Raw genomic sequence first — 18,987 nt, forward strand, 5'->3', positions numbered from 1 at the left:
AACATCCCATCTATGTTACATTATGAATGTGAAATGTGGCTTCCGAAAATGTGGCTAGTTGCCGTGGTCTAGATGTCACTGCAGTGTTCCCCTCTTCCAAGAAGTTCACGTGCTGGGGCAAGTCCCTATCTGGTGAAGACACAGAAGGGAAGAAAGTTGGCTTCCCACCCTACCCTCACCTTCTATTCCTGAACCCCAGGGACATCTGAATAGATGGAGGCAGAAGAAGAGAGCAAAGAGCTCCCAGCCCTGTGTGTTCCAGCCTCTGTGAGCCGGTTCTACATTTCAGCCCACCATCTGGTACTCCGCTTGGATCTGTAGTGTTTACTTTCTGGAACTCTGCAGTCATGGGGGTCTGAGACGGGAAGAGACTGTGTGTGGAAAACTGCGCTTCCTTTCATATGTTCTGGTGGCACAGAACAGCTTGCTTTCTGTACTTTAAAAAAACAAACCAGAAAGGAAAAATGAAAAGGGCTTGCCAAGCCCTTTTCCCACCAAAGCAGGAAGCCTAGAGACTCCAGAAAGTGAGGAACCGAGGAGGAATCTCTCTCTCTCTCTCTCTCTCTCTCTCTCTCTCTCTCTCTCTCTCTCTCTTTCTGAAAGGTGGGTCACCTGGTACCTGGTGTAATGGGAAGGAATCATCAGGTGCCTTGCCCCATTAAGGGAACCCTCGGAACCTCTTGGCTCTTCTGGGATCTGCAGATGAGCTGGGTGGGTGTTGGGATATGACACTTGTATTGAGCCCTAGAGACCCCAATAATGTGCCAGTGGGAGGCCTGAGCACTAGCTGGTCCTCTGTCCCTAGTATTTGCACTGTTGATGGGGTGCCATGGAAACTATCATATAACAAAGACCCTAGCTTTGGAACTGAGAACGGGGGACCCTCTAAGCTCTGCTCTGCATCAGACACCTTGCTAATCTCTCCCTCGACCAACCCCATCCTCAGCTGATTCTTCTTTGATGTGTTCCTGGAAGCTCTCAGACCCATACTCCATGAGGCAGGAACTCGAGTCATATTTCTACTTTCTGTACCCACCCTAGAGAGTGGTAGACCAGACCCTTGTCAGCCTCTCCTGCAGTGGGCATAAGCTCCCTGGAGGAGAACATGCAGCAGGTGGCACCCATGAGTGAAGCCGACATGGAGGAGAGATGGTGAGCCAGCTCATGGCTCCCAACTAAATGGCTATGGAGGGTACCAAGACCAGTGGCTATGGGTGTGGCTATATTGTCTTTCAGTTCTCTGGTCCCAAGTGCAGAACCCTCAGGGCTCTGGTTGACCTTTTATGGGTCAGGGTCATCAAAGATCACTTCCAGTGTCAGGAAATCAGGGCTGCATGAGAACCTGGCACCTCCAAGCAGTAAGAGGCAGAGGAACAGGCCTGTCTCACAAATGATGAAAACTATGTTTGATTAAAGAGGGCACACTAGGCCCCAGGCCTGCTCAGAGCCCTAACTATTTAGGGCACGTGGTTAGATCTATAGGTCTCCTTTCTCCACACAGTGAGACCGCTGTCCTAGCTTCTCTTACTTAGCGCCACAGTCTACTGAAGATGTTTGTGACCATGTCTCTTGTCAAGGTAACAGGACTTTTCCCTGTCTTCAGAGTGCACCAAAGGGGCAGAAGGCCCTCACGTGTGCAGCTACTGGGAATGGTCCACCTCCAGGTCTCAGGAGGTCCCTCATCAGCTCTAAATCTCTCCAATTGATGGATTTTACTAGTGTGTCCTCTGTCAGTGCTGGGCAGCAGATCTTCTGTGGGTCCAGAATTCCCTAAATTATTCATGAGACCAGTTATCATGGATGAGAGCAGTCCCAGTCCTAGATATCATGGATGGATATGGGTCTAGCTACTGTGGATGGAAACAGGTCCAGTGTACTGACCCAGATATCATGGATGGGAGCAGACCCAGTGTACTGACCCAGATATCATGGATGGGAGCAGACCCAGTGTACTGACCCAGATATCATGGATGGGAGCAGGCCCAGTGTACTGACCCAGATATCATGGATGGGAGCGGGCCCAGTGTACTCACCCAGTCCTACCCTACTTGCTCAGGGAAGCTGGTCTGTCCTGTGAGACACCTGTCACTATCTAGAAGCCCAGACTGCTTTTAGAACAGACTGGTGTTTCCAAAAGCCATACAGCCTGACCATGCTGCCTCCTCCATCTCCTCACTGACTCCTCTCTTCCCTTCTCACTGCCCATTCCTGTCCTCTGGCCTCCTCTCTTGTCTTGGGGCCTTTGTAGATGGTGCTACCATGCTCAGCATTCTGCACACACACACACACCTTGAAGTTCCCTTCCATGGAGCTAACTGCTGCTCATCCTTTCCATCTCAGCCTTTCTCACTCCCAGAAAGTATCAGGAGTCTTGTTCTTCTAACAGTCACAAAGCAGCTCTTACCAACAGCCATACCAACATGGATGCGTTTGTTTGATAGCTATCTTCCCAATGGTCAAACGCCCTGGAGAAGAGACACCTTGTCCCCTGCCAGAGCCTGACCAATTCAGATTCAGATGCTCAAAGCCAATCATGGGACTGAGCACAGGGACACCCCAATGGAGGAGTTAGAAGAAGGACTGAAGGAGCTGAAGGGGTTTGCAACCCCATATGAAGAACAATATCGACCAACCAGACTCCCCAGAGCTCCCAGGGACTAAACCACCAACCAAAGTGTATACATGGAGGGACCCATGGCTCCATCTGCATATGTAGCAGAAGATGGCCTTATCTGGTATCAATGGGTGAAGAGGCCCTTGGTCCTCTGGAGGCTCAATGCCCCTGTGTAGGGGAATGCCAGGGCAGTGAGGAGGGAGTAGGTGGGTGGGAGGGTGGGGAAGCACCCTCATAGAAGCGGGGGGGAGGAGAGGAAATAGGGGGATTGCGGAGGGGAAACAGGGAAGGGGGATAACATTTGAAATGTATATAAATAAAATAACCAATTAAAAAAGAGAGAGAAACCTGTCTGAAGCACAGACACACTGAGAGGGAAGGAAGGACACAACCTGCCCATCTACCTCAGCCACAGTTACCTAGAAATGCCCCCTTCTGAAGCACCATTCCCTAGTCTTCATCACAGCTGTTTCTGACTCTCCTTGTGAGCTGGCCCAGAAGAAAAGGAAGGATGTCAGACACCTGTCCTCCGCTAGGACAAACTAGCTTAATTGTTCCCATTATCTCTGAGCTTTTACTATTCCCGCTGCCGACCTTCCTTTTCAAAGATGGAGGATGCTGCCGTGTCTCCTAATGAGCATGCTCATGGGCTTGACTCAGCCGGCCATGAAGGAGAAGCCCTGTCTGGTCCTTTTATCCAGTAGTTGGTATGAAAACGATGGGGGGGAGGGAGCTATGTGTGGAGGTCACCCTCAAGAGATCCCTGTGTGCTGCTGGTACTCCAGAAGCAGAGGCCCAGCCTCAGGAGGATCTGTGTAGGCAGGAGACTGAGCGGGCTCATCTTCCCCTGAGGTGCAAACAGGGATGGAAGCCCCGAGCAGGCTTCCTGGGTTCCTGTTCTTACCCCTCAGCCAAGTACTGGATTTAGTTGGTATGTTAAACACTTGCTTGTACTCAAAACACAGTGCCCCCCCACTCCCCCATCTCTCCTCTAGGGGTCACTGCGACTTCCAGCACTTTGTTGGTGAATCGATCTGTCTGCTTCCAGAGCAAACATCTGCCATCCTTCTGGCCAGCTCGAGCAGCCTATCCTGCTCCACAGACTGACTTGGGGAGGGGGGGGGGGGGAGTTGCACAGCCTATCCTACACCACAGATTGGCTCAGGAGGGCAACATGGTATTTAAGTCTCAGATTTTCAATCCAACTATTGAAAGAGGGATTCCTGGAAGCCAACTCACAGAGATCTAGCCTATAGATCAGATGGGGAAAACAGGACAAAGGTGAAGGAAGAAGAAGGAGGAACCGGAACTGTGATTCAAGCAACTGGGTACGGTTACACTCGGAGCTTTCTGCTCTTGAATTTTCAGTTATGGAAAGCCTTTCTGGAAGCTTCTGTATAAATTACATTTCTGTCCATTAAAATTGAGATGGGAAAAAAATTAATACATAAAGGATAGTGCCAGGTATGGTAGCTCATGTCTGTGATCCCAGCACTTGGGAGACTGAGGCAGGAGGATTACCATGAGTTTGTTGCCTGAGCTATAGTGTGAAACAGTGTCTTGGGACTGTCCAGTAGTGCCAACCTACATCCCTGAAGCGGCAGCAATAAGGCTGTGATTTCAGCTCCTGTCGCCTGTCTGGACGTCATGAACTGTTATAGACTTGATCCTTTGGACTGACCACCCAGCTACCTGCGGACAGCCTCAATCAAGATGTCTGTCCAGCTAGCACACCTAGCATGTATAAAAGCCCGAGTTTGAGCCCAGCATAGCAAAACCAGGAGTGGTGTGCTCACTGGTTACCTAAGCATTCAGAAGGTAGAGACAGACAGTTCAAGATCATCTTCAGCTATGGCAAGTTTGAGGATGTGGTGATCCATAGAGAACTGTCTCAAGAGAAGGAAAGAAAAGAAAGAAGGGAGAGAGAGAGGGAAGGAGGGAGGAAGGAAGAGAAGGAAGGAAGGAGGGAAGAAAATATCAAGAAGGATGAAAGGAAATAAAGAAAAGAAAATATATTCTGCCATAAAGGATCTATAACCCTGAACCTTAGGAAAGAGGCTGGCACTGGAGAAAGAAGTCCAGGAAGGTGTCAGCCACAGCTTGGGCCCAGAATGGGCATGGTGAGACCAGTATCATCAGCAGGTAGGAAATAATGCCTGCAGTTGTCAGATCCAGTGCTGGCACACACTGCCTCCCCTACGGTCCTCCATATAGACTTCAGGATCTAAAGACAAGCCATTTTGTTTAATGGACCACACCTTGAAGAAAGTACCATACAGTCTTCTACTGTCCTGACCATCCACCCATCAGTCCTCCTCAAGGTCAGCTCAGAGTAGACACCAGATCCTTCTAGCAGAGGGTTCCGGAGCCTCTGGGCTCTAGAGGGTCGTCCTGCTTGAACTTCCCTGGCCCTGGAGGACATCTATCTTTTATTCTCATATCACAAACTCCATGGCTTCCTCCATGGTCTGTCTACCTCCAATGGGCAACTTGGTTTGTCTGTCTGTCTGTCTGTCTGTTTGTTTGTTTTTCTGAAAATGTGACACTCCTCTTGGACCAACCATCAGGAACCAGTAGCAAGTTCAGTCAGGTGGCCTTTGGGACAAGTTCCAGCAGAGCTTCCATCTGGAACGCCTCATCCCAGTGGAATTTCAGAGAACAGCCCAGATGGTGGGACAAACGGCTGCTGGCACTGCATACCTCACACAAGGGAGCCTACCTGTCCTCCAAGGGCACAAAGTTTCTGCAGTGAGCAAGAGACGGTGCATCCATCTAAGAGTCCTGAAAATTTCCAGGTAGGTGCAAGACTACTTCTCTTCTCAAATCATGGGTAATTAATCACACCTGTGGGGTGGCAGGTGTCATCCAGAGAAGGAACTCTAGCTGAACCCTCTCAATCCAGTCCTTGCAGGAAGCTCCTAGGCTGCTGGATCCAGCTGTCCTCAGATCCTGCTGGGGATCCATCAGACCTGAACGTCACTCTGGCTTTGCTTCTTGATTGCTACGAAGCACAGGGGTGAGAACATCTCAGGGTATCGTTGCATAAAATGGCAACACAGTAAAGCTTAGGCTTTTGCCTTAGAGCCGAGAGTTAACCCTAAGGTACATGGTGACAGATACGTGTCATCATGCATCTACCTACCACCTGCATTGCATGACACAGAGCAACCCTTCTGTGAACCCTGTGAGAAATTGACTTTGGCTCATGACAATTCATCACTAGTAGTTCACCAATAGCAATATCCCCTCTCATACAGCTAGCTAATAGTGGGGAATGATACTCAGGGCCAACATGCTTTCTGCTGTTTCCTCTCTGTGAAGTGTGATACTTTCTAAAGCCAATACAGATTGTCTGTTTCCACACCCAAGCCTGTCGAGTTATGTCTCCTGCCTACCCATTCCCTCCCACAGGTGGCAGGGTTCCTGTTCTGCACACAAAGACATTTCTCTTGGATCTGTCAGAGTCTGTAGTCATCAGCTGCTTAACTAATCTATCTCCATCTCCCCACACAACCCAACATAGTCTGATGTTGGGTTCTTCTGTAATTCAACCATAAATAATGGCATTTTCCTGGTGCCCTGAAATGAGGTTACGCATCAAGAGTCTGAGCCCTACGGCGTGAAAGGAAACATCTCTGGAGAATTTCTGGGAAAGCTTTGCCCTGATAAGGAAACTTCTTCTTTTTTTCTTTCTATTTTGAATGTTGATGTGATGGTTATGGTCTGGTGGCCAATTTTTAGCAATGGAGTCTAAGGGTATTCACTAAAGATGGTGACTCAGGAAGCAAGTCTGAGTTCTCCCTGATGTCCTCCAGCCACTCTCTGAGACTCGCATTTCCTGTCTGTCCCACATTTGCTTAAGTTACTGTACTTGGGTTTCTGTTTGGTGCAGCTGAATTTGCTCTCAAGTGAGATCAACCCACTTAGATACATCAACCATGATTGGTAGAAGATAGCCCTAATTTCATGCCTCGGCCAAAGGCACCCCAGTGACTCAGGCTTCAAACCAGAATACTTAGAAGTACCAAATGATCCAGAACCCACAGAGAAAGCCTGGCTTCTAGCAGTGGGAGCTCTCCATGACTTAAGGGTGGAGGTATGTGGATAGGGCTCTTAGGAGGACCTCAGCCAGTTCAGGAGGGAAGGGGTCATCTACTTGCCTGGCCTAAGGCCTGTTCCTCAGCCAGTTCATGAGGGAAGGGGTCACCTACTCACCTGGTCTACAGCCTATTCCTCAGTTGAGCAGTGTAGAAATCCTAAGTTTCTGATCATCAAAAGCAGAATCAGAGAATGGCTGTACCCAAGCTCCAAACCTGCTCTCCTCTGGAGACAGCAGGCAGATATCCTCTGTAGGAGCCCAGTTAGCATAAACAGCACCATCAGCTGAGTGCCAGCCCTAATTCCTCTTAATTTGCTTAGTTTAAACAAAAAGGAACTTCACATTTTGCCTCTTAACAAACTGTTGGGCCCCAGAGCATATCCTTGGTCTCTGGCTCAGCCTATCTGGCCTCTCCCAGGTGACAGATTCTTTTTAGAGCAACTCAAAGGGGACTTAACCATAACAGTTGGAGGCCAGTTCTACAAAGGTGACTTCAGGAAACTGTCTAGCCGAAGACAAGGCTCCAAGGATGCTACTTGGAGAAGAAAGAACCTCCCATCTCTTTCAGGAGGTCACTGGCAGGTGGCCTCAACCACCCCGTGGCTTTGGGCAAAGGCCATCCACAGCCCAGAATGGTACTATCCTCATCACTTTCCCCTGGCCAGTAGGACAGAGGGCACAGTCAGGAAGCCAGGATTCTGCTTGCTGGTCCAACATTGACTCACCACAAAACCCTAAGCCTCTGCGTCCTTCTCTCAGAATGTAGTTACTTCAATTAGAATGGTGTCTGCAGGGGCTGAGAGATGGCTCGGCAGAGGCCCTGGGTTCAGGTCCCAGTACCTGCATGGTGGCTTGCAACCACTCACAACTCCAGTTCTGAAGGATCCGACACCCTTTTTTGAACTTGAGGAGTACTAGGCATGCATGTAGTACACATGCATTAATATAGGCAAAACATGTATGCACATAAAATAAAAAATAACTTTGAAATTTTTAAAAAAGCATGGTGTCTGAAACAGTTGTGGCGGGGCTGGAGAGATAGCTCAGAGGTTAAGAGTACTGCCTGCTCTTCCAGAAGTCCTGAGTTCAATTCCCAGCAACCACATGGTGGCTCACAACCATCTGTAATGGGATCCAATGCCCTCTGAAGATATCTACAGTGTGCTCATATAAATAAAATAAATAAATTTTTAAAATTAAAAAAGAAAAGAAAGAAACAGTCATGGTTCATTCGGTAGCTGCAGACAGCAGTCTCTCCAACTAAGAATGGCCTAAGTCAGAAAAAGGGTGTGCTGGTGCTCGGTGGTAGTGTGAACTTCAGGCACATCAAAATCAAGATTAAGCCTCTCTCTCTCCTGGGTGATGCCTCATAGCTGGCTGTTTCCAGATTCCTTGCCTGTTCTGGTGACAAGATGGTGCCAGCTGTCCAGATTCTTTCTTAACAGCTCCAAGCACTTGGCTGAGAGAATGTTCTCTTCTTTCCTTCACACGTGCAATGGATTAACTTTCTTTTGCTGTGACCAAGTGCCTGAGGGAACCAACGTAAGAGGAAGAGCTAACTGTTGGGTTGCCTCAGTTTCAGGGAGCTTAGGTCAAGTCTGCTCTTAACCACTAAGCCATCTCTCCATCCCTTCCTGTGGCATTCTTAAAGTCACTGTAAAGCAAACCCTGCTGCCAAAATGACTGGCAATGAAAGCAGGCAAGCCACACAGCTTCCTCAGTGAGAAGAGGCTGTGAGCAGAGCCTTGGACCATAATGGTGGATGAACAACCCCAGCCACTGCCCACAGAGTGACAGAGGGGTTCTGTGGGAAAAGCCACAAGCATCTTTAATCCCTGCTTTGGGCAGAGACATCATGAGTCCACAAAACATTGCCCAGAAGCACTGTAAGTGCTCGGACTCATCACTCCTGAAGAGGGAAGAGGAGGGAAATATCCCCCAGCTTATGCTATAGGGCAGCATCACCTTCACAGAGCAGCTGGACAGGTGACAGGTACAAACTCAGCTTGTTGGGTAACAATCTTTGATTGGCTATGAAATCCCAAATATCCCTGTACACTCTCAGCTGTGACAAAAAAACCCAAGTGACCATACTAGAGCAACAGGGGTTCTGAACACAGCTGCTGAGACAGGATGTGTTCAGCAATGTGATTCTTGAGACAGCATCCAATGCCCCAACAACCCATATTGACAACGTCAGCTATGGCCTCCTGTGTCTATTTCTGGGATAGGAACCATTTCTGAAGCTCTGTCACATCCTTTCTGAGTCTCTCCACTGGATATGACCGGCCAGTTCCACTCACCTGCTGCCTTATTTGGTTGAGCTATTTCATAGGTCAAGGAGTCCAGTAGCTCTGGTTGCCTTAGTAACAGGCACAGACAGTCACTCCATCTCCACAACTCCTGCTCTGTTATGACAGAAACAGCCCAATGATGGAAAGGAGGAAGGGGAAACCCACAGAAGGCCACCAGCCAGGAGAACAGTAACCCATGATTCTCTGAGGAAGCCTCTTGGTGTACCCAGCCACTCTGGACTGGTCATGCTGTCCCCAGAAGCCCAAAGCTGAACAGGCTTCCAGTGGATGTGGAATACTGAGTCCCTCCACTGGGGATGCCTAGCCAGTTCCAGTCACCTTCCCTGTGTCCACCACATGCAGGTTCTACCCTCTGCAGCAACAGAAAGCCAAGCCAGAACCTATACATGCAGGGTGCCGTGGGTTCTTCCTGTCTTGAGCAAGCAGGGAAGCTTCAGTCAGTGACTATCTACTGCTTGAGTGGGCACCTGCACACACATGGATACATACACAAACATGTGCAGCAAGTGCACATATGAACACATGCGTACATACATACATATGCATGTACACACATGTGCATGCACAAATGTATGTTCAAACACACATGGACAGAATGCTTTATACATATGTGCATATACATATTTACCCAGATGCATCTGCACACCTATGCATGCATTTGCACATGTAGTTCGTACACTATCCTACTTTCTTTCATGTTAGGGTGTGTGTGTGTGTGTGTGTGTGTGTGTGTGTGTGTGTGTCTGTATTGTTGTTTCAAAATTCATTTGTTGTATATGAGTATTTTTCTGCATATATGTATATGAACCATGTGTGTTCCTGGTGCCATTGGAGGCCAAAATAGAGTATTGGGTCCCTTGTGAGCTGCCATGTGTTTGTTGAATATCAAACCCAGGTACTAAGTGCTCTTTCCTGCTGAGCCATCTCTCTGGCCCTTATTGATTTATTTATTCATTTTTAGACAGAGTCTCCACTCGTAGACCAGGCTAGTCTTGAACTCTGAGAGCTCCAACTCCCTCAGCCCCTCAAGTACTGATAGTACAGGTATGTTCTACTACGTCCTTTAGTTATGCATGTGTGAGTGAATACCACATCTTCATGGGGTGTCTCTGGAGACCAGAAGAGGTTATCAGATGCCCTGAAACTGAAGTTACAGGTGGTGGGTACTGGGAACTAAACAGGGATCTTCATCAGGAGAGCCATATCTCCAGACCTTTTATTGTTTGTTTGTTTGTTGTTTTAAGCCTACAGCGCCGAGTGTTTCCATAGAATCTCCCATCCAAGTACTACTACCTTGCTTAGTTTTTCAGATCAGATTAGATCAGGCATGCTCAGGGTAGTATAGCTTTTTTTTTTTTTTTTTTTTTGAAATTTTTTATAACCCAGGCTGGATTCAAAAATCTCTATGAAGATGAAGATGAATTTGATCTTGAATTTTGATCTTGCTTTTGGAGAGGGGGGGTTGTTTGTTTGTTTTCATTTTCTGTTTGTCGAGACAGGGTCACAGTATATAGCCCTGGCTGTACTGGAACTCACTGTGTATACCAGACTGATCTTGAACTCATAGAAAGCCATCTGCCTTTCTGGAATTAAAGGCATTTATTGTTTTCTTTCTGAGAGAGGGTCCCGTGTAGCATAGGCTGGCCTGAAACTTGCTGATAATGGTGAACCTTTTCTTTTCACATTTACTACAATTATTTATTTGATAGGGAGTGGAATATACATATCACAGTATTCCTGTGGAAGTCAGGGCACAACCTGGTGTGCTCTTCTCTTCCCAAGAATCAAACTCAAGTCATTAGGCTTGACAGTGAGTGAGTGCCTTTACACGCTGAGCCAAATCACCAACCCTACCCTAGATTTCTGTTCCTCCTTCCTCCACACTCAAGAGTGCCCAGATTACATGAACCACCCAGAGCTTCATGCGTGCTAGGCAAACACTCTGTCAGCTGAGCCAGCCCTCAGCCCTACAAAAGAAACAGCTAATCTATGTGTCCAATTACCAATATAATCATAGCCCTGAATCCATTAGTGTGACTGTTCATGAATACCCGACTTGCTGTGTAGGGAACAGGGGTGAGATTCATGATTGCAGTCAAGCTGACGCTGGGAATTTTAATTTTTATTTTACTCGAAATTCAAACACCAAATAATAACAGCGCTTCTTTGGTGGAATACATTTCCACAATCAATTAAAACTGGAGCCTCTGGTTCAGAAGATGCTCTCAGACAGCCTTCAGCAGGCTTGCTGAAGGCTGCTCTGCAAGATGAAAAGCCACCTTCAGTGAAGGTGTCACCCTGGAGAAGAGGCCTCCAATGTCAATGACAGCAAAAGTGTGTAGCCGTGGTGATGTGAGCCCTAGCTCTGTAGCCTAGGAACAACAGTAGGCACAGCCTTGTCTTCTGGCTCATTGTGCACGATGTAGGACATTTTGAACACACTCTGATCCCCTGCCTGACAAACAGAGCTCAGAAGACCCAGGCAGCTCATGATCCTGACAGCCAAGCATTCTCTCAGGCTCCACTCCAGAGCCCTGAGGTCACAGTGTCCCATGAGAAGTTTCCAATGTCCCTTGAATCCTAGCTGCAGCAATGACCCTTCCCTGGGGATCCAGCCTGCTGGCAGACCCTGAGAATCACACTGTGATTCTGCAGAGCCAGCATGCATGCATGGCTCCTTAGGACATTAATCTCAGTCCCTGGCCTTATCTGCTTATTTCTTGGGGTACTGTTCAGGCTGTTCCCCTTGCACAGGCAACTTTCTGGAATCTGGTGATCAGGGGCTGGAGAAACAGCTCAGAATTGTGTGCTGTTCTTACAGTGGGTCTGATTTTGGGTCCTGGTATCAACGGCAGGCCACTCACTGCTGCCTATAACTCCAGCTACGAAGACTTGATACCCTTGTCTGGCCTCTGCAGCTACCTCCATATGTGGCATACACTCAAACACACATCAGGGCTTTGTGATGTCAAGTGAAGAGTTTACCTGGCTTGGATTGGGCATCCTAGTGTCAAGCTCAGCAGTGGCCTCTGGTTTCTGACAACCAGTAGAGCAGAGCCACCCTGCTTGTAGGAAGCAATGACCCACCTTCTACCATCCCAGCCATGACTCACATTCACAGCCGACAGCAGCACCTTCACCATGTGCTCATCAGCCCTTCAACAATGGTTCTGGGGCCGGGCGATAGTGGCACACGCCTTTAATCCCAGCACTTGGGAGGCAGAGGCAGGCGGATTTCTGAGTTCGAGGCCAGCCTGGTCTACAGAGTGAGTTCCAGGACAGCCAGGGCTACACAGAGAAACCCCGTCTCAAAAACAAAAAAAAACAAAAAAACAAAAAACAATGGTTCTGATACAAGATGAGGGTGATACAAAAAAAAAAAAGGTTTTTCTTTAACTGAGTGATCAGTGAGTCTCCAAGTCAGACAAGCTTCCCCCATACAAGAAAAATGAAAGTTGAACAGAGGCCCAAGGCCTCACCCTCTGTGAGCTGCCTTTATATGGAAATATGAACCCAGAGGTGGTGGGTAGCTCACACCTTTAGTCCCAACGCTTGGGAGGCAGAAGAAGGTGGATCTCCAAGTTTGAGGCCACTCTGGTCTGTAGGTAAGAAAGACCTGCAAGACAAAGAGGCTCAAAATGAACTAACCCAATGGTCTCCAGCTGAGAAGACAAATTCCTGCTGCCTTGTTCCTGTTTGTGAACATAAGGGACACCCCCCACCCCCACCATTTTGTTCCTCAGCAGCTAGCTGGGTCCTTCTGCTATACCCAGAAAGGAATTATGGGTATCAAGATGTTCCCCCAATGCAAACAGTTCTGAGTCTTCAGTGCCTATGGCCAAGGGGCTGGACAGACAGACCCAGAGGCTCACAACTCCAGGCCCTGTGAGCTAGGGACCTATTGCTCCAGCTTTAGAAGCCAAAAGCTCTCTGTTCTCAGCTTGGAGGTTATTGCTCTGGGCTTTAACCACCAGAAGTCCTGGATCTTGGCAGCTATTGTAATCCTCAAGCTTCTAGCAGCAGCGAAGACAGCAGTAGCAGGCAGGCAGCATTTACTAGTATTGCACCTCGTGGATAGGCCTCAGTTTCCAGGACCCTTGGGTCCATGGTGAGTTTTAAAGCTCTCATGCCTTGCCCTGCACTGAGAGGAAGTGACTGTTAGTGTTCACTGGGTATGCCTGAAACAAGCTGTTGGAGCAATCATGGCTTGGACAGGACCTTTAGGAACCAGAGCTGTGCTTTGGCAGCAAGCACCTGTGGTCAAAGTATAGCTTCCTTGAGGCTTGTGTGTAATGTTCAAGGCTGTCTGCTTGTCTTTTTAAGAGGTGGGGATGAATTGAGAGAGACAAAATGTCACTGTATAGTCCTGGCTGGCCTTGAACTCACAAAGATTCACCTGCCTCTACCTGCAATGTTCTGGGATTAAAGGTGTCTGTACCGCCAGGCCTGATTTAGCCAGCTTGTCTCATAAGGGTAGTCTAGCCAGACCATAGGCTGGTAGTCCTCCACTGAGACATCAGGACACCAGGGACAGGCCTAACAATTATGGAGTCAACCTGCCCTTGTCTCCACATTTTTGTTTACTTAAAGGAAAAATAAACATTAAAAATGGTTACTTCAACTGAAGGCCTAAAATCCCTTACATTTGTGATGCTTTAGATGTATTTAATCATTCTCTATGATCTTAGCCAAATACACCAAAGAGCTGGGTCATTTAGCATCTCAATGTGAGACCTAAGATAAGTTTTGAGCAGAAGAACAAGATGTATAAAGGTCCTGGGCAGAGACCAGCTTGGGTGATGAGGCAGGAAGTCCTAGCCATTATTGGCTATAGAAGAGGAAGAACCAGGCCAAGTCCTCAAGGATCTGGGCTGAGTTCCACGTGCTGAGAGAGCTCCTGGAGAAATTTCAGCAGAGAAAGTATAGCCCTGGCTGCTCTGGTGGGTGGGTATGAGTAAGGGACTCTGTAGTGAGGATCCTGAAATATTGGTTTCTTAAAAAACAAACAAACACAGAAATAGTATAAAAACATGCTTTCATTTTTAATTCCAGGTGTGGGGATATGGGGTGTGGGGCTGCTTCAGGCCGTCCGCAGCAGCTGACTATGATTTGCCTCATGCTCTAACATCTAACGGGGCATTATTTTACCAGCTGCAGATAGTTTCTGCGACTGTGTGAGGTTTGGAATTCTGGGAACTTTTCAGAAGGTAGATAAAATGCTAGGTCCCAAGAGGCAAAGTTGGTGGTTGGTGGTCTTTCTGGGAGGTTGACTGTAGTTTGTTCGTTGTGCTCAAAGAAGAAACAAAAGGAAAGAGATTCTGGGATCTCTATCTCTGTCCCCTCTCTTCTTCTTTCTCTCCTATCTAGTGGGGGATAAAAGAGCCCACAAAGTAGCAAAGACCAGCTACAGGGATCCTCCGGTTCTTACTGGTTCTCACAGCTGCTCCTGAGAAGATGCAAATGCAATAGAAGCTTCTGGCACTCCTCAGAGCCGACAACCAAACAGAAGAAACAAAGCTTTGGATATGTTTGCTGAAGCAGCAGGAGCCAGGCAGTACTGGCATTATTGTCACACAATGCCTGCAAATGAGACTTCCAGAAGCCTGCCTTTGCTAAAAAGGACAACAGAGAGTCCAAATCAAGAGCCTGTTCTTGGCGGTTTTGCATGCGGAAACTGTTTTCAAGTTGGTGTCTCTTCCCATGTGGCCTCGAAATGTCCACCCAACTCTGGAGTGGTTGGAGGGATGAGACCTGCCAGGCTGGTCATTCTGGAAAACCAGCCACCATGTTAATTGCTTCATAATGGATTACATGTTGACGTATGGAAACAATCAACGATTCAGGCGAATGCCCTGTGTCCACAGTAGAGATTTGATTACTTCTTTTTTATCACTAAATTAAATTCCTTCTCCTGTTTGTCTTGTTACATTAAATCTCTTCAAATCTTAATAGACTGCAGCTTCTGCCTGCAGCTTAGTCTCTGATAACATGTCTGTAATTTGTAGTGTCCGGGGCCAGAGGTGCCAAGGAAGCCAGGCAGATGTACAGAGTGCTAAAAATAGGAAGGTGCTCGAGAAGCAGCTGGCCAGGAGGCTGGATGTAGACCACAGAGGCTTCCATACCCAGGGCAGTTCTTGTTCCCAAGCTACTACACACTCAGCTTCCCATGCTGTGTGGGAGGAAGCTCCCAGGAGGGGCAGGTGGGAAATTCATAATGTGGGAAATTCAGGTCTTGGTTTGAATTTAGAATTCACTGTCCAGGGGTGCATTCTGGGAGGAGCTCATTTCTTAGTCAGAGGACACTTGCTGAATTAACATTCAGAGGAAGAAGAAAGACCACAGACCACAGGGGAGGAAACCCACCTGCGGGTGAGGCAGGCCCAGAGCACATAGACACATTCCAGGAGAGGGGCCCAGGATGGGAGGTGGTCAGGAAGCTGGGCCCTTAACGTAATAAACCTGGGCAAATGGAAGACACTCACTGTCATAAAAATAACGTGCAAATCTGAGTCACCTAGAGACCAGACCTGGGAAGGTCAGCCTTTGTGGTTGCCCTCGTGAACTCTGTATAAAAACTGTTCCCAACTTTTACTCGGGGTTCTTCTTGCCTGCGGTCGAAGGAACCCCAGTGCACCGGTTATTATTATCATTAAACCTCATGTTTTTGCAGCGAATCCCCCGTCCATGTGTGTTTCTGAGGGATCACGTCCCCTGGTTTGGATCTTAGAGCCCAAGAGGCACAACTGCGTCCTGCAGATCAAAGCAGGGTTCCTACCTTCTCCCTCAGACAAGCTCCCATCTTGCTTTGTGCCCTGTGCATTATCAATCCTCCTTACCAGGCTGTCTTCCTTTCCCCAGTATTCATACCCTGTGAGGAACTATCCTGGAAGGTCAACGGCCTCTAAGATCAGAGATTAAGTATATCCTAAGTCCAGCTGGCCAGGAGCTCCCTGCAGATGTAGCAGGTAGACTTACATATTGTATCTTCTGACAGGATGAGAGAGAGCTACAATGGACATACTGTTTAACACTCATCCATGGATCATCTGAAGACAGTTCATAACAGTCCCCAAAGAACAGGGTCAGGGAGATGTGATAGTGCTCAACTTTAATCCCAGCACTTGGAAGGCAGATCCAAATAGATTTCTGTGAATTCAAAGCAAGCCTGACCTACCTAGTGAGTTCTAGGCTAGGAGGACTACACAGTGAGACCCTGTCAAAAAACAATGCAGGGTATCTTAGTTAGGGCTTTACTGCTGTGAGCAGACACCATGACCAAGGCAAGTCTTACAAAAGACAACATTTAATTGGGGCTGGCTTACAGGTTCAGAGGTTCAGTCCATTATCATCAAGGTAGGAGCATGGCAGCATCCAGGCAGGCATGGCACAGGAGGAGTCGAGAGTTCTACTTATCCATCTGAAGGCTGCTAGTGGAAGACTGACTTCCAGGCAGCTAAGATAAGAGTCTTAAAGCCCATGCACACAATGACACACCTACTCCAACAAGGCCACACCTCCTAATAGTGCCACTCCCTGGGCCAAGCACATACAAACCATCACACAGGGTCAACCTCCAGTGGCCCATTGTGAGTGTGTGAAGGGCCTATGAACCCACATATCTATCACCTGATCCTGAAGCTTCAGTATCTGCAGCTGTTGGCAGCTTCTTTAAAGCTGAATCTCAAGTAAGGTGCTGGCCTTGAGACTCAGCTGCTCTCCCAGGCTGGGAGCCCTAAGTCTATGAGTTCAATGTTGGCTTCTATTTGAATGAGCTGAGCTATGACCATCACTCAGGATCACTGGTTTGAGTGACATCAATTCACAGCCCAGCACCAGAATGTTCCTGACCAAACAGGAGGTACCAAACAGGCAACAGCCAAAGCCCAGGTGGGTGACAAAGACATCCACCAATGTGGACTGAAGCCACAGACTTCCAGCAGGAAAATCCAAAGAGACACAGAGAGAGACCACAGACTGTCCCTGTCCCACATGGCTGACAGGGACATGAGACCCTGGAAAGGGGAAGAAACATTGGAGAGGGAAGAAGAGGCAGTTTCAGTTCCAGAAGAGCATGTGCACCAGATATACATCCAGGCAAAACAAATACTCATAAAAATAAAATAAATAGGCTGGACATGGTAACTCATGCCTTTAATCCCAGTACTCAGGAGGCAGAGGCAGTTGTATCTCTGTGAGTTTGAGGCCAGCATGGTCTACAAAGTGAGTTCCAGGACAGTCAAGGCTATTATACACATTTTGAAACCCTATCTTGAAAACCACCACCACCACCACTGCCAACAGCACCACCACATCACAACTCTGGTAGGAACCAACTCCCAGGAAGGAACTGCTGACAGGTAGCTCTCTTTCCCTGTAGTGACAAATTGGTCAAGTTTCCTGGAATAGTAACTATTGCTTCCTTCCTTGCAAATGGAACCTGGACTCTTCCTGATTTAGCCTGGAATGCATTGGTTTATTTAAGCCAATTAAAAAAAAAACACAAGGATCCTTTTGCTACTGGTGTGCATTTATTATTTCACTAAGCAAAGTTGGCTAGAGAATTCTAGAGAAAGTGTTTATCTTGGCAGAAGGAAGTCTTTTCTGCCTGGTCCCCTTCTGACTTAAATATCGTTTCAGGAGAATGTGACCTTCATGATGGTGGCATCCATGTTATGGTCCTGTGGCAATGGTACAAACCAATACACTGACCACAGGAAGGGAGTCAGAGTAAAGACTCAGAACTGAGTCATCAGACTAGGAGTCAGTCACCTCCAGGACTAATACAATGGCCTTAGTCTTTATTCAGAGCACTGTAAGAGTGGGGCAGTCAGAGTAGCCCTCTTTGAGGTACATACAATTAGGGGGTACACAATAAAGCAACTAAAAATCAGCCCGACTCTGGGGAGATGATCAAGTCTATAACCTACCTGTCATGAAAGCATAAGGAGCTGAGTTCAGATTCCTGTAAATGTGTTCCATGGAAAGATACATGCCTGAATCTTTAATACTGGAGAGGCAGAGACTGTTGGCCAGTCAGTCTAGCAGAATCAAGGAGCTCAAGGTTCAGTGAGAGATCCTCTCTCATAAACTAATGACTGGATGCACTTAACCTTGTGGTAGCTCACAACCATCTGTGACTCCTGTCCCAGAGGACCTGATGCCCTCTTCTGCCCTCTGAGTGTCCCCTATGCAAAGAGTGCACAAGCATACATAAAGGAAAAACACCCATACACACAAAATAATATAATAACAACAATAACAACAATACTTTTTAAATAAGGAGGCAGAAGGAGTGATTCAGTAATCGAGAGTATTTGTTCTTGCAGAGGGGCCAGATTTGATTCTCAGCACCATGCAGCCAAAACACTCATACAATAAAATTTTCAAATCCTTTACTTAAAAAAAAAAAAAAAGTGAGGTAGAAGGTGATCAGTCTAGATGCTCAGCGTGGACCTCTGGCACACACACACACACACCTACACACACCTGCACATACACACATATACACACATGCACAGGTACACATACTACACACACAACTGCCCACACACACACCTGCCCACATACACACATCTATACACACACACCTGTACACATACACACACTTGTACACATACACACACCTGCACACACACACACATGCACACAAACCCCTGCACATACCTACATACATGCAGACATATTTACACATACCTGCACACATACATACACCTGCACACACACACCTGCACACATGCACACACACATACATATCTTGCACATACACACCTGCATACACATATACCTGTACACATGTACCCACACATGCACACACGTGCACAGGAACACATACCATACACAAAAATAAGTAATACTGGCTGGTTTTGTGTAAACTTGACACAAGTAGAGTCATCAGAGAGGAAGGAGCCTCAGTTGAGGAAATGCTTCCATGAGATCCAGATATAAGATATGTTCTCAAT

General features: G+C 47.5%; 1 pseudogene; it reads left to right on the top strand.

Moving 5' to 3' along the window:
• Positions 1–1,105: 1,105 nt before the first annotated feature.
• The window catches only part of LOC114629402, a 41,037-nt pseudogene continuing 23,155 nt past the window's right edge, over positions 1,106–18,987 (top strand).

This window comes from Grammomys surdaster, unplaced genomic scaffold (assembly GCF_004785775.1).
Source record: "Grammomys surdaster isolate TR1022 unplaced genomic scaffold, NIH_TR_1.0 309, whole genome shotgun sequence".
Lineage (NCBI taxonomy): Eukaryota > Metazoa > Chordata > Mammalia > Rodentia > Muridae > Grammomys > Grammomys surdaster.